We start from the raw sequence: 13173 nt of genomic DNA, 5'->3' as shown, positions 1-13173 counted from the left end.
AGAGGAGGCCGCCTCTAGCATCCTCAAAAAGTGTCTGCTGTAAAGGGGCAGACATTTTGTGTGGGCTATTTTTCATTAGCAGGAAGAGTGCTGGGACCGCAGACAAGTAGATCTGTGAGTCACGGTGGCAGCGGCAAGCTGAGGGGTAAGGCAGGCTGGTCCCGGCAGCAGTGCAGCGCATCCATATGTGACCCCATATTGTCAGGGTCCCAACTAGGGATATTGAATAATACATAAAAATATGTGTATGGTGTATTTTGGAGGTGTATAAATATTGAAAAAAAATAACTGTTTACAGTTTTATAATATCTACCAAACATTGGACAAGATACATGACCTCTGTGTTAGGATTTTGTACACTCTGTTACTGTACATGGTTATGCTGTTAATATGAACTTCTTTCATGGCTTGATTATTAATTATCCCTCATGAGGGAGCAACCTATAACCAGAACTTTTCACAGAAAATGATGTGAAATAGTTAGTACTTGTTGGAAAATGCATGTGGAACAAACCCCCCTCCATTATAATGAGGTGGTATTGCCCTTCCAGTATATGCATAGCAGTTGGTAAAAGGACTGTTCTATTCTTCCTGGCAGTTGGGGGAGAGACGTTGGATTGAACTTATGGTACCCCAGGTAAACAGTTAAATAAAGTTGTTGTAGATTCAAACTGAATGTATAAAAAGGGGGAGCAGGAGAGAGTGAGGAAGAAATTCTCCTGAGGAGATTGAGGAGGGCAGAAGTGTGCAGCCCTGGCAGATAGGAGAACTGACCTGTGAGGGAGAAAAGACTACTACCAGAGGCTCTGTGTGATGGCAGCCTCTACAGCTGACCAGACGCTGACAGGTAGCCTAAATCTCTGGCTGGGCAGATAGTGTACATTCCGGTGTGAGGTACCAGAGGTGCGGCACATCATCACTGAAGGTGGCATCTGGGAGGAGATTGGGCGGAGGCCTAAAGAGTGAGATTGGTGAGTGCTGTCCAAACCCCTGCATCACTCATAGCTACACAGGGAAAGATTCCTAAGTGCAGACTGACAGGTGATATATGACACCTCACTGCAGCTGCCTTACAGCAAGGGAAAGATGGCTACTACTCTAAGTTAGAGTATCATAAACATTGCACAGGTTTTCAGCACAGCTTTATATCAGCAACCCCTGAATAAAGAACTATTAACCCTTTCAGTGCTCACAGTGAAGTAATAATAAAGGCATCCTGACAGTCAATAGTTTACAAGATCATTACAGCTCCAATGGCACAAAAGTGAGAGAAGGAGAGTGAGAGGGAAAAGGAGTTTAAGTACAATACCGAGACATTGTATTTGGGTATAAAGAGAGCAGCTAATTATACTTCAGCAGCAGAGAAATTGTGAATGACAGACTAAGGTTTAAGCTGTATACAGGGAAAATTTGAGAAAGTACAGAAGTCCTATTTGTAAGGAGCACAAGGTGCTAAGATATAGATATAAAGGATACCACTGTGGGCGTTTATACAGAAAGACTACACTACAAATGATCTTGGGGAAAACCTTTCCAGATACTGCAGATATATTACATCCAGAATAAAAATGGTGTATTTAATAATAGAGAGCTGCATACAGTAGATCTTTGGGAACGTAACAGTGCTGTATTACTAGCAGGATACAAAAGTTTCTTCGTACAGCATTATTAAAGTTTTTACTCCAAACAGCTATGAAACTGACACTTTGTGGACTGGAAAAGTGTCTGACATTGCTATTACACTAGTATCAGCTGATATTGTTTCATTAACAGAACATAATTCTATCTAGCATCTAAGAGAATATACTCCTTTTTGCATACAGCAGCAACAGTTCATTCAAACCAATATAGTAGAACTATATAACATTGAATACAAGTGTGGATTGTTAATAACACAAATTCCATTCAGGAAAGTACAGCCGGTTAGGAGAGAACGGATCCTTCATAGCGGGAACTCATTTCTTGAATCCTTCAGTAAATGTCTTGCAGTCTATTCCTATATTGGATTACAAATACTTCATATAAGTTCAACTCCTATTACTTACAAACTCACCTTACAGGACTCAGGTGGGAACTTTAGATTGCTCAGGAACTGCAGTATATGGTTAACAAAGGAATCTGGCATAAAATACAACAGCGCTTATAGTAACACCAAGACTAGTGTACACTAACTAATATACATATTATTGCGCAATAATAGTTAAAGGTTTATTACTATATGTTTTTTTTTATTGTTGATTAAAATTGTTGTTTAAACGGTGAAGATATTAATTCACTTGCATGTGACGTATAATATGTTTATTTGTTTCAGCCGACTAAGGTAGGCTTGTATAATCTTTTTTACTTGAAGAAGGCATTCCAGAAATATTACTGAACACGACTACACGTCTTAAGTTCCAGTCAAATAAAATTGGTTGTGATGATTAATGCCATTATTTCACCTATTTTTGTTGTGTGAAATTACCTATGTAAATAATATTATTGTTATGCAAATTAACTTGTTAACTTTATTGGTTGCTGGATAGTTCAAAGGGTGTTTCCCCAAGCTCGCCCTCATAGAAATATATACATATTGATATAACCTATCTTTATACCATCAAAGCTTGGGGTGGAGGCACATAAACTCGCTTATACATACTCAGTGCTGAAGACAGCGTTACATTTCTGGAGGCACTGCTGAGATCCAGCTGCGACAATGGAAAGCGCCAGCAAACACGATATACAGAGGTGGAGTCAAGATCATGGACTAGATATGGAATGCAGCTTTGGGATTGAGGGTTCTTTTGATGACATGTCTGATGAAGAAATATTGACGGGAGTGGATAAAATATATGGGTTAAAGAGACCCAAGTTAATTGATAAACAGACCGGAGATACGGGGGAAGTGATTACAGTATTGATCACCAATTTAAATAAGTTGGACCGAAACTTGATCCCTGCCCATATTATCATATCGCAACTACCTGAAAGGCGGTGGAAGCTACTATGGCCCGATGTTCCCGTTGAATATCAGCGAGAGATAACTGTAGACCGTGTAGGAAGTGCCACTGGAGATGGATTAAGGAATAAGGAACCTAACTCTGAGACCAATAGTACCAGGGAGCAGGTGCTGGAGCCCCCGGTAGATGCTATGATGGATAGAGTTGTTAGTCAGATGGAAAGATGGCACTATGAGGGTGGATATCGAAGATTACGAATTTTTTCTGGGATATTTCCTATACCTACTGGAGAGGAGGGATATGAGGCTTGGAGAGAGGCTGCTACTCAACATTCGGAGGAATGGAGATGCCCAGAACATGTAAAAAAACAACGTATTGTGGAAAGCCTTCGGGGTCCCGCCATGGGCATCATTCAAGCTACCCGAAGGAGCAACAGTCAAGCAACCCTGAAAGACTATTTTGAAGCACTTGACTATTCTTTTGGCACCCTAGAGGATGTAGGAGACATCCTATCCAGATTGAACCACACATACCAAGAGCCAAACGAAACTCTCACTACATATATTTACAGAATTGATAAAATCCTGTATAAATTACTAGAAAAAGGAGGAATTAAGGAAGAGGAGATCGATGGGAGGAGAATGAAATATGTGTTGAGGGGAGCACTGACCTCTAACCCAGTAGCCCAGAGGCTTCGATGTAGTCTGTCCAAAGTTCCAGTTCCTACCCTCAGTGAATTAATTAAAGAGGTGAAACTCGAGGAAGTACAAATTGAAAATAGAGATAAAAGTCTCAAGAGGGTCAAAGTCGTACTGCCAACCCCGGAAGAACCCCCAATGAATGATAGACTATATAAACTCATGGAAGAACAAAATAAAAAGCTAGATCAACTCATTGCAATACATGCGCAAAGCCCTCCTATGACGTCAGGGTTATCTATGAATCGTGGACGAGGGTACCATAGGAGATCTGATAACCAAGGACAGTTCACTTGCTACAGTTGTGGACAGTTAGGCCATCGTAGTTTTGAATGCCCTCAAAGGGGAGGATACAATAGAAGGATGAATCCTACTGAACCCAGGACATCTACTCATTCGGAAAACTTGCAAGGGACGTCGGTGAACCCCGCACGGACTCCCAATTAACTGAGATGGTAGCAATGGGGAGTATTCAATGGACTAAGCTGTGTCAAGGAGGTATTGTTGGAGAAGCCCCCATGGTCCCAGCATTAGTTAATGGACATTATTGTAACGTCTTATTGGATAGTGGGTCACAAGTATCGATCATCTTTGAGAGTTGGTATTATAAACACCTGACTAAAATACCAATAAATCCTATCGATGGCCTAGTGATTTGGGGGCTAAGTAATCAAAAATACCCATATTTGGGGTATGTGACCACTCATATTCAATTCCTGGACAACACCACAGAACCCCAACCTCCAGTACCTTTTTTGGCATTAGTGTGTCCTGACTCTCCATCTGGGCAAGACGTAGTTTCTGTGATTGTGGGCACAAATTCTCACCTATACAAAACCTTGTCTAATTGGTGTCTAAATCAAGATAAAGTGACTTCCCTTTCCTCAGAAAGAGATGCCAACTCCTTTAACTCTACGGCCTATCAAGAAAACATCAGTCAGTCTGAAGATCGCAGAGTTACCTTCCAAGAAAGAATAGTCGAATGCTTTGATGGAAGCGACATCTCTTATCAAGACAGAGAGCAGCTTATCAACAAATTGAAAGCACTGGAGTCGGTTTTCTCATTAAGTGAGTGGGATCTAGGAGCAGTTACGGGAGTAGAGCACCGGATCCGATTGAATGATGATACACCGTTTAGAGAGAGGTCCAGAAGGCTGGCCCCAGCCGATTTTGAAGATGTACGTCTCCATCTAAAATATCTCCTTGAGAACCATGTCATCGCAGAATCACAGAGTCCTTATGCGTCTCCTATTGTAGTGGCTAGGAAAAAGAATGGAGATATACGACTATGCATAGACTACCGGACTCTTAATAATCGCACAATTGAAGACCAGTATACAGTGCCAAAAGTTGAAGAAGCCCTTGATTGCCTTCAAGGGAGCCAATGGTTCTCGGTGCTCGATTTGAGATCTGGATATTATCAAATTCCCATGCATCCTGAAGACTGTGCGAAGACCGCATTTATATGTCCAATTGGGTTTTTTGAGTTCCTCAAGATGCCCCAAGGCATCAAAGGCGCTCCAGCCACTTTCCAACGAACTATGGAGAAAGTTATTGGTGACATGTGCTATAGGGAAGTGCTGGTGTACCTTGATGACGTTATTGTATTTGGAAAAACATTGGAAGAGCACAACTTCCGGCTACTGAAAGTATTAGAGCGACTACAACGAAAGGGATTGAAACTTTCCATCGACAAGTGCCGGCTATGCCAGACCACCGTCAAGTATTTGGGGCATGTAGTCAGCAGAGAAGGCGTCGCCACGGACCCTGATAAAATAGTGGCAGTGCAAGAGTGGCCTAGACCAGTGAAATTGAAGGATCTACGTTCCTTTCTGGGATTCAGTGGATATTACCGGCGTTTTGTTCCACAGTATTCCAAGATTGCCCGTCCCCTCACGGAGCTAACAAAGGGATACCCTCCAGTGGGAAAACAACGAAAGCACCAGGAAAATTATTATAAGCCCCGAGAAGAATTTGGGGAACGCTGGACGGCTTCATGTGAAGAGGCTTTTAACAACTTGAAACATCTTCTGACTCACTCCCCAGTATTAGCCTATGCAAATCCAGAGTTACCATACGAAGTCCACATAGATGCGTCCATGGAGGGTATTGGAGGAGTTCTTTACCAGTGGCAAGACCAGCTCCTACGACCAGTAGCCTATGTTAGTCGAAGTCTGTCGTCTAGTGAGAAGAACTATGCAGTGCATAAACTTGAATTTCTTGCTCTTAAGTGGGCAGTGGTGGAAAAGTTCCATGACTATTTATATGGAGTTACCTTCACAGTGCATACGGACAATAACCCGTTAACGTACATAAACTCCACTGCTAAACTTGATGCTACTGGACATAGGTGGCTTGCTGCTTTATCCAATTACAAATTTAGTCTGAAATACAAACCTGGTATCAATAACGTTGATGCCGATGCGTTATCTCGGTTACCTCAATGAGGCACTATCAGCGAAAATGATGACTGGATAGAATTACCAGCTCCTGCCTTACAAGGATTATGTCATCAAGTGTCCTACATGCAACAGCACTCACCAGAACAGGTTAGTGCACTTGGAGCTTCTGGAAAGGCCCTACCCCTGATGTATTGTTGGATCACCAAGGACGAGATGAGAGACTTACCCAAGTGGTCCAAAGAACAGATGCGTCAATTACAGAATGCTGACACTGAGATAGGGGCAATGTTGAGACTATATCAAAAGCCGAACTTGTCGTCAGGCCCATTTCCAGTGACCTTGAAGTACAAAGTGTTGTGTAGACAAAGGAAAAACTTAGTAGTCAAACAGGGAATACTGTACCGAAGAATTTTAAAACCCACTGGTATGTTTAAAGACCAATTAGTGTTGCCTTCTGAACTGGTATCTATAGTGTTGAAAGCACTTCATGACCAACATGGACACCTGGGTTATGATAAAACTCAACATTTGATTGCTGAAAGGGTATATTGGCCGTTAATGAACAAGGACATTGAAAATTATTGCCAAAATTGCAGAAATTGTATTCTGAGAAAAACCTTGCCCCAACATGCTGCTGGTATGGTCAGTCTACAGAGTTCCGGCCCAATGGATCTCGTATGCATTGACTTCTTATCCTTAGAAAGTCCTACGGGACAAGATAGCAACATACTTGTCATCACTGACCATTTCACTAGATATGCACAAGCCTTTGTAACCACCGACCAGAAATCTCTTACAGTGGCCAATACATTATGGGAGAAGTTTTTTGTGCATTATGGCCTACCTGCTCGCATCCACACTGATAGAGGACCTGATTTTGAGAGCCATCTAATTAAGGAGTTGTGCCAGCTTTGTGGGATAAAGAAATCGAGAACTACACCATATCATCCCCAAGGAGACCCACAACCTGAGCGATTCAATCGAACCCTATTGAATATGCTAGGAACCCTTGACCACACTCAGAAATTTAAATGGAAAAAGTACATCTGTCATTTAGTCCATGCCTACAATTGTACCCGAAATGAAGCTACTGGGTATTCACCCTACTTGTTGATGTTTGGACGAGAGGCCAGACTTCCTATTGACATTAGCCTTGGCACCTCTCCCACCACTGTCAAAGCACCATCCCATTCAAAGTATGTCGCCAATTTGAGAAAAGCACTCAATAACGCGTATAATCTAGCAAAAGACTCCACCCGAAAACAAAATGAAAAGAATAAAGCCCTGTATGACAGAAAAGTAAAGGAACAAGTATTAAAGCCGGGGGATCGAGTCCTTCTCAAGAGACTGGGCAGTCCTCGCAAACAAAAATTGGCCAACAGATGGAGAGAAACTCCTTATAGAGTATTAAAGAAATTGCCTGATATCCCAGTTTATCAAATTGCCCCTGAAAATGCAGATGGACCTATACTCACCTACCATCGTCAACATCTATTACCTATTACCCAGGATATTGTGTTTCCTTCCAGTGTGGATAAAGAGAGTCTTGAATCAGCACCAATTCCTGCTAAAGAAAATAAAATTACCTCTTCTGTTGGTCCGGTAACTGAAGAGGCCAGAGAGGATGAGACTGACACAGAAATGGGATATTTCTACCAAGATGGAAATACAAATCCAGCATCCACGTGGGAATTGAACTTTAACCAAAAAACAGATACAGGAACTCCGCAGGCCATAAACAGAGAGCCAGAATTAATTGAGAACTACGTATTTCCGGATGAGAGTTGGGGGAGTGACATTTCTGTAACTGATTGTCTAAGTGAACTTCCTCTACCAGCCCGAGTACGTAGACCGCCACGAATACTAACATATGACCAATTGGGATGTCCTACTGTTGTTAATAGGGTGGTACACCCGAATATTGTATATTCTTGGCCATATTTTGGGAGTCTGCCAGTAAACATTTGATGTACAGTATTTACAATGTTATGAATCTGTTATATGTCATGACTGTATTCATGTATCGGTAAGTGGAGATCTGATTTGCAAGTTTTAAAAGGAATTGCAAACTTGACCTCCAGGGGGAGAAGTGTGACCCCATATTGTCAGGGTCCCAACTAGGGATATTGAATAATACATAAAAATATGTGTATGGTGTATTTTGGAGGTGTATAAATATTGAAAAAAAATAACTGTTTACAGTTTTATAATATCTACCAAACATTGGACAAGATACATGACCTCTGTGTTAGGATTTTGTACACTCTGTTACTGTACATGGTTATGCTGTTAATATGAACTTCTTTCATGGCTTGATTATTAATTATCCCTCATCAGGGAGCAACCTATAACCAGAACTTTTCACAGAAAATGATGTGAAATAGTTAGTACTTGTTGGAAAATGCATGTGGAACAAACCCCCCTCCATTATAATGAGGTGGTATTGCCCTTCCAGTATATGCATAGCAGTTGGTAAAAGGACTGTTCTATTCTTCCTGGCAGTTGGGGGAGAGACGTTGGATTGAACTTATTGTACCCCAGGTAAACAGTTAAATAAAGTTGTTGTAGATTCAAACTGAATGTATAAAAAGGGGGAGCAGGAGAGAGTGAGGAAGAAATTCTCCTGAGGAGATTGAGGAGGGCAGAAGTGTGCAGCCCTGGCAGATAGGAGAACTGACCTGTGAGGGAGAAAAGACTACTACCAGAGGCTCTGTGTGATGGCAGCCTCTACAGCTGACCAGACGCTGACAGGTGGCCTAAATCTCTGGCTGGGCAGATAGTGTACATTCCGGTGTGAGGTACCAGAGGTGCGGCACATCATCACTGAAGGTGGCATCTGGGAGGAGATTGGGCGGAGGCCTAAAGAGTGAGATTGGTGAGTGCTGTCCAAACCCCTGCATCACTCATAGCTACACAGGGAAAGATTCCTAAGGGCAGACTGACAGATGATATATGACACCTCACTGCAGCTGCATTACAGCAAGGGAAAGATGGCTACTACTCTAAGTTAGAGTATCATAAACATTGCACAGGTTTTCAGCACAGCTTTATATCAGCAACCCCTGAATAAAGAACTATTAACCCTTTCAGTGCTCACAGTGAAGTAATAATAAAGGCATCCTGACAGTCAATAGTTTACAAGATCATTACAGCTCCAATGGCACAAAAGTGAGAGAAGGAGAGTGAGAGGGAAAAGGAGTTTAAGTACAATACCGAGACATTGTATTTGGGTATAAAGAGAGCAGCTAATTATACTTCAGCAGCAGAGAAATTGTGAATGACAGACTAAGGTTTAAGCTGTATACAGGGAAAATTTGAGAAAGTACAGAAGTCCTATTTGTAAGGAGCACAAGGTGCTAAGATATAGATATAAAGGATACCACTGTGGGCGTTTATACAGAAAGACTACACTACAAATGATCTTGGGGAAAACCTTTCCAGATACTGCAGATATATTACATCCAGAATAAAAATGGTGTATTTAATAATAGAGAGCTGCATACAGTAGATCTTTGGGAACGTAACAGTGCCGTATTACTAGCAGGATACAAAAGTTTCTTCGTACAGCATTATTAAAGTTTTTACTCCAAACAGCTATGAAACTGACACTTTGTGGACTGGAAAAGTGTCTGACATTGCTATTACACTAGTATCAGCTGATATTGTTTCATTAACAGAACATAATTCTATCTAGCATCTAAGAGAATATACTCCTTTTTGCATACAGCAGCAACAGTTCATTCAAACCAATATAGTAGAACTATATAACATTGAATACAAGTGTGAATTGTTAATAACACAAATTCCATTCAGGAAAGTACAGCCGGTTAGGAGAGAACGGATCCTTCATAGCGGGAACTCATTTCTTGAATCCTTCAGTAAATGTCTTGCAGTCTATTCCTATATTGGATTACAAATACTTCATATAAGTTCAACTCCTATTACTTACAAACTCACCTTACAGGACTCAGGTGGGAACTTTAGATTGCTCAGGAACTGCAGTATATGGTTAACAAAGGAATCTGGCATAAAATACAACAGCGCTTATAGTAACACCAAGACTAGTGTACACTAACTAATATACATATTATTGCGCAATAATAGTTTAAGGTTTATTACTATATGTTTTTTTTTATTGTTGATTGAAATTGTTGTTTAAACGGTGAAGATATTAATTCACTTGCATGTGACGTATAATATGTTTATTTGTTTCAGCCGACTAAGGTAGGCTTGTATAATCTTTTTTACTTGAAGAAGGCATTCCAGAAATATTACTGAACACGACTACACGTCTTAAGTTCCAGTCAAATAAAATTGGTTGTGATGATTAATGCCATTATTTCACCTATTTTTGTTGTGTGAAATTACCTATGTAAATAATATTATTGTTATGCAAATTAACTTGTTAACTTTATTGGTTGCTGGATAGTTCAAAGGGTGTTTCCCCAAGCTCGCCCTCATAGAAATATATACATATTGATATAACCTATCTTTATACCATCAAAGCTTGGGGTGGAGGCACATAAACTCGCTTATACATACTCAGTGCTGAAGACAGCGTTACACATAGCCCCGCAGACCCCCAGCTCCCACACTTACTCAGCACCTCCCTCCAACCGCAGGGTCTGCGGGTTATTAATCAAATATTTGCTCCTAAACACTGGAAAAAATACATTGATCATTCAGACACATTGGTTATACAGCACCCATATGATTTAATGTTATACCAACAATTATTTTTGCCTGTTTTCCAGTGTTTGGGAGCAAAATATTTGCTCACATATTTATCAGATCTTTGTTCCCACCAGACAGATTGGACAGATAAATCTGTAGGTGTGTACCCAGCCTTAAGGCCCCCATACACTGCAACGATTTTGCACAATTACATTCCATTTCGATGTTTCGGGACAATATATCGTTTGTAAAGTGGCAAATGGTTTGTGTTTTCCATCCGATGCACGGTTCCATAAGTGTCAGATAGGAGCCCCTAGATCGGTCGTACGGCACTACTGATTTATCGGATTCGCATGGAATCGGATAGAAAGTGGAGTGCTTTTTGCACATGCGATAGATCGCATGCAATTTATCGCAGGAAGTTTGACTGAAGTTTCCAGTCCCTCTAGCCTCCTAACCCAGCCCATCAGATATATCTTATGGTACAATTGTATACCATAAGATATATCTCATGCGAGTTAAGGCCCCCACACACTACGCGATTTGGCCCCGATTTCACCCGATTCTGGAGGATTGGGCTGAGAAATCGGGTGAAACTGGGCAAATTGCATAGTGTATGACATCCGATCTGATCCGATGCGCGGTCCCGTGTACATCGAATCAGATCCGGATGTCGGACGGTCTGCACATAAGATTAATCATGTGCAGCCGTCCGGGGGAGTGACAGGAGCAGGCTGGGGGCGGGGTCCGGTCCTGGGTACTGTAGGTGCAGGCTGTAATCTGTATTGTGCACTGGGAGAGCCTCAGCCTCTTCAGATGTAGCGGCGCTGCGACAGGCAGGGTCAGGAGCGGGGACCGCAGATGCAGAGAGACCGGGTGCGCGGCGCGAGAATAGAAAGAAATCCCATTCAAAGGACTGGGCGGCCGCTGATTGGCTGAGAACTCAGCCAATCAGCGGCCGCCCAGTCTTTTGAATAGGATGGTTTCTAATCTCCCGCTGCTCTGCGGTCCCCACGGCGAGCATCACCTTTCCGCATTGATCATTGCAATACTTTCCATACGGGTCTTCCCCAATACAGACTCTTACCACTGCAATCTATCATGAATGCATATCAAACATATCCATAATTAATTTACTTTTTTTTTTTACCAAGACATCAGTTTATGGCTCCTCTCTGTAGTGCCAATGGTTAGCAAGGACCTTAATGAGATCCCTCCTGTGTGACCACCGGAACCAGGGTGGGATTTACCATTAGGCTAACCTAGGCAGATTTCTCATGCACCAATGATAAGTGGCAAATAAAATCTGTCTGCCAGTACACACAGACAGATGCGACAATATATCTGTGCTGAACAGCTGACGTGATATTTGTGAATGACTTTGTGCACAGACATATTGGGGTACACACACCCACCAAAGGGCTTGTGATATATCGCCCATTTCATAACTCTGCCAGCTTGTACCCAGGTTAAGACTAAAGAAGTCAGCACGTGTGGATCGGTTCCATTGGCCTCATCGTCATATGACTGCAACATAACCTAAAGTATGTTTGTAATGCTGCTTTCCCTGGTATTTGCAGAGTTAGGAGAAGCAATCCATTTATAGGATGATTCAAATGGGCAACCTGTAATAGTATGTTATTTGGCTTAGCGATGGTAGAGGTGTGGCAAAATCAATGGGAAATGCACTGGGGGTTTGCATCATCATGGCCCAACTCCCTCTATACCAGGCATGTCCAACGTTGGCCCTCCAGATGTTTTGAAACTACACATCCCAGCATGCTTTGCAATAGTTTTAGCATTCTCTAATACAGGGCTCGACAAATACCGGGGGCCAGGTCGCCACGGCGACCAGATTCTGCTTCCTGGCGACCAGATATTTTGCAGGGAGGGAGGAAGCAGAATCTGGCAGCCCGACCACCCGTCTCCCCCGTCCTGTCATGCCAGCGCAGCGCGGTCGCCGACCCCCCGGCCAGTCCGTGTCGCTGCCGACAAGGATGCGCTGCCCTTGTCAAAATGTATAAGAGCGGCGGCCGCGGGTCCCATCAGGGAGAGACTGCTTACCGCCAGCAGCTCCGTCCCTGCCTCTGCCCGGCCGCCGGAGTTATGTCCCCTTACACCCTGCTGCGGGAGCTCCGTGACCGCCCCCCTCCCCCACCGTGGCCCGGCGCTGGAGCTCCGTCTCCGTCCCCCTTCCGCATTATTGCAAGAGCTCCGTCCGTGAGAGCCCCCCCTCCACCAGGCAGTGTGAGCTCCGTGAGAGCCCCCCTCCACCAGGCCATGTGAGCTCCGTGCGAGCCCCCCCTCTGCCCCGGCCATGTGAGCTCCAGCCTCCATGACATCCCTGCCCTCTGCCCAGCCACCGGTGCTCCCTCCCCCCTTTGCCCGACCACCACAGAGCACATTATGGATGTGTCACTACTGGGGTGGGGGGGGGTAGGCATTAGGGAGTGGTACTGT

The sequence above is a fragment of the Crinia signifera genome, chromosome 19 (genome assembly GCF_055691185.1).
Source record: "Crinia signifera chromosome 19, ASM5569118v1, whole genome shotgun sequence".
NCBI lineage: Eukaryota > Metazoa > Chordata > Amphibia > Anura > Myobatrachidae > Crinia > Crinia signifera.
The sequence above is the reverse complement of the archived record's forward strand: the minus strand, read 5'-3'. Positions refer to the sequence as shown.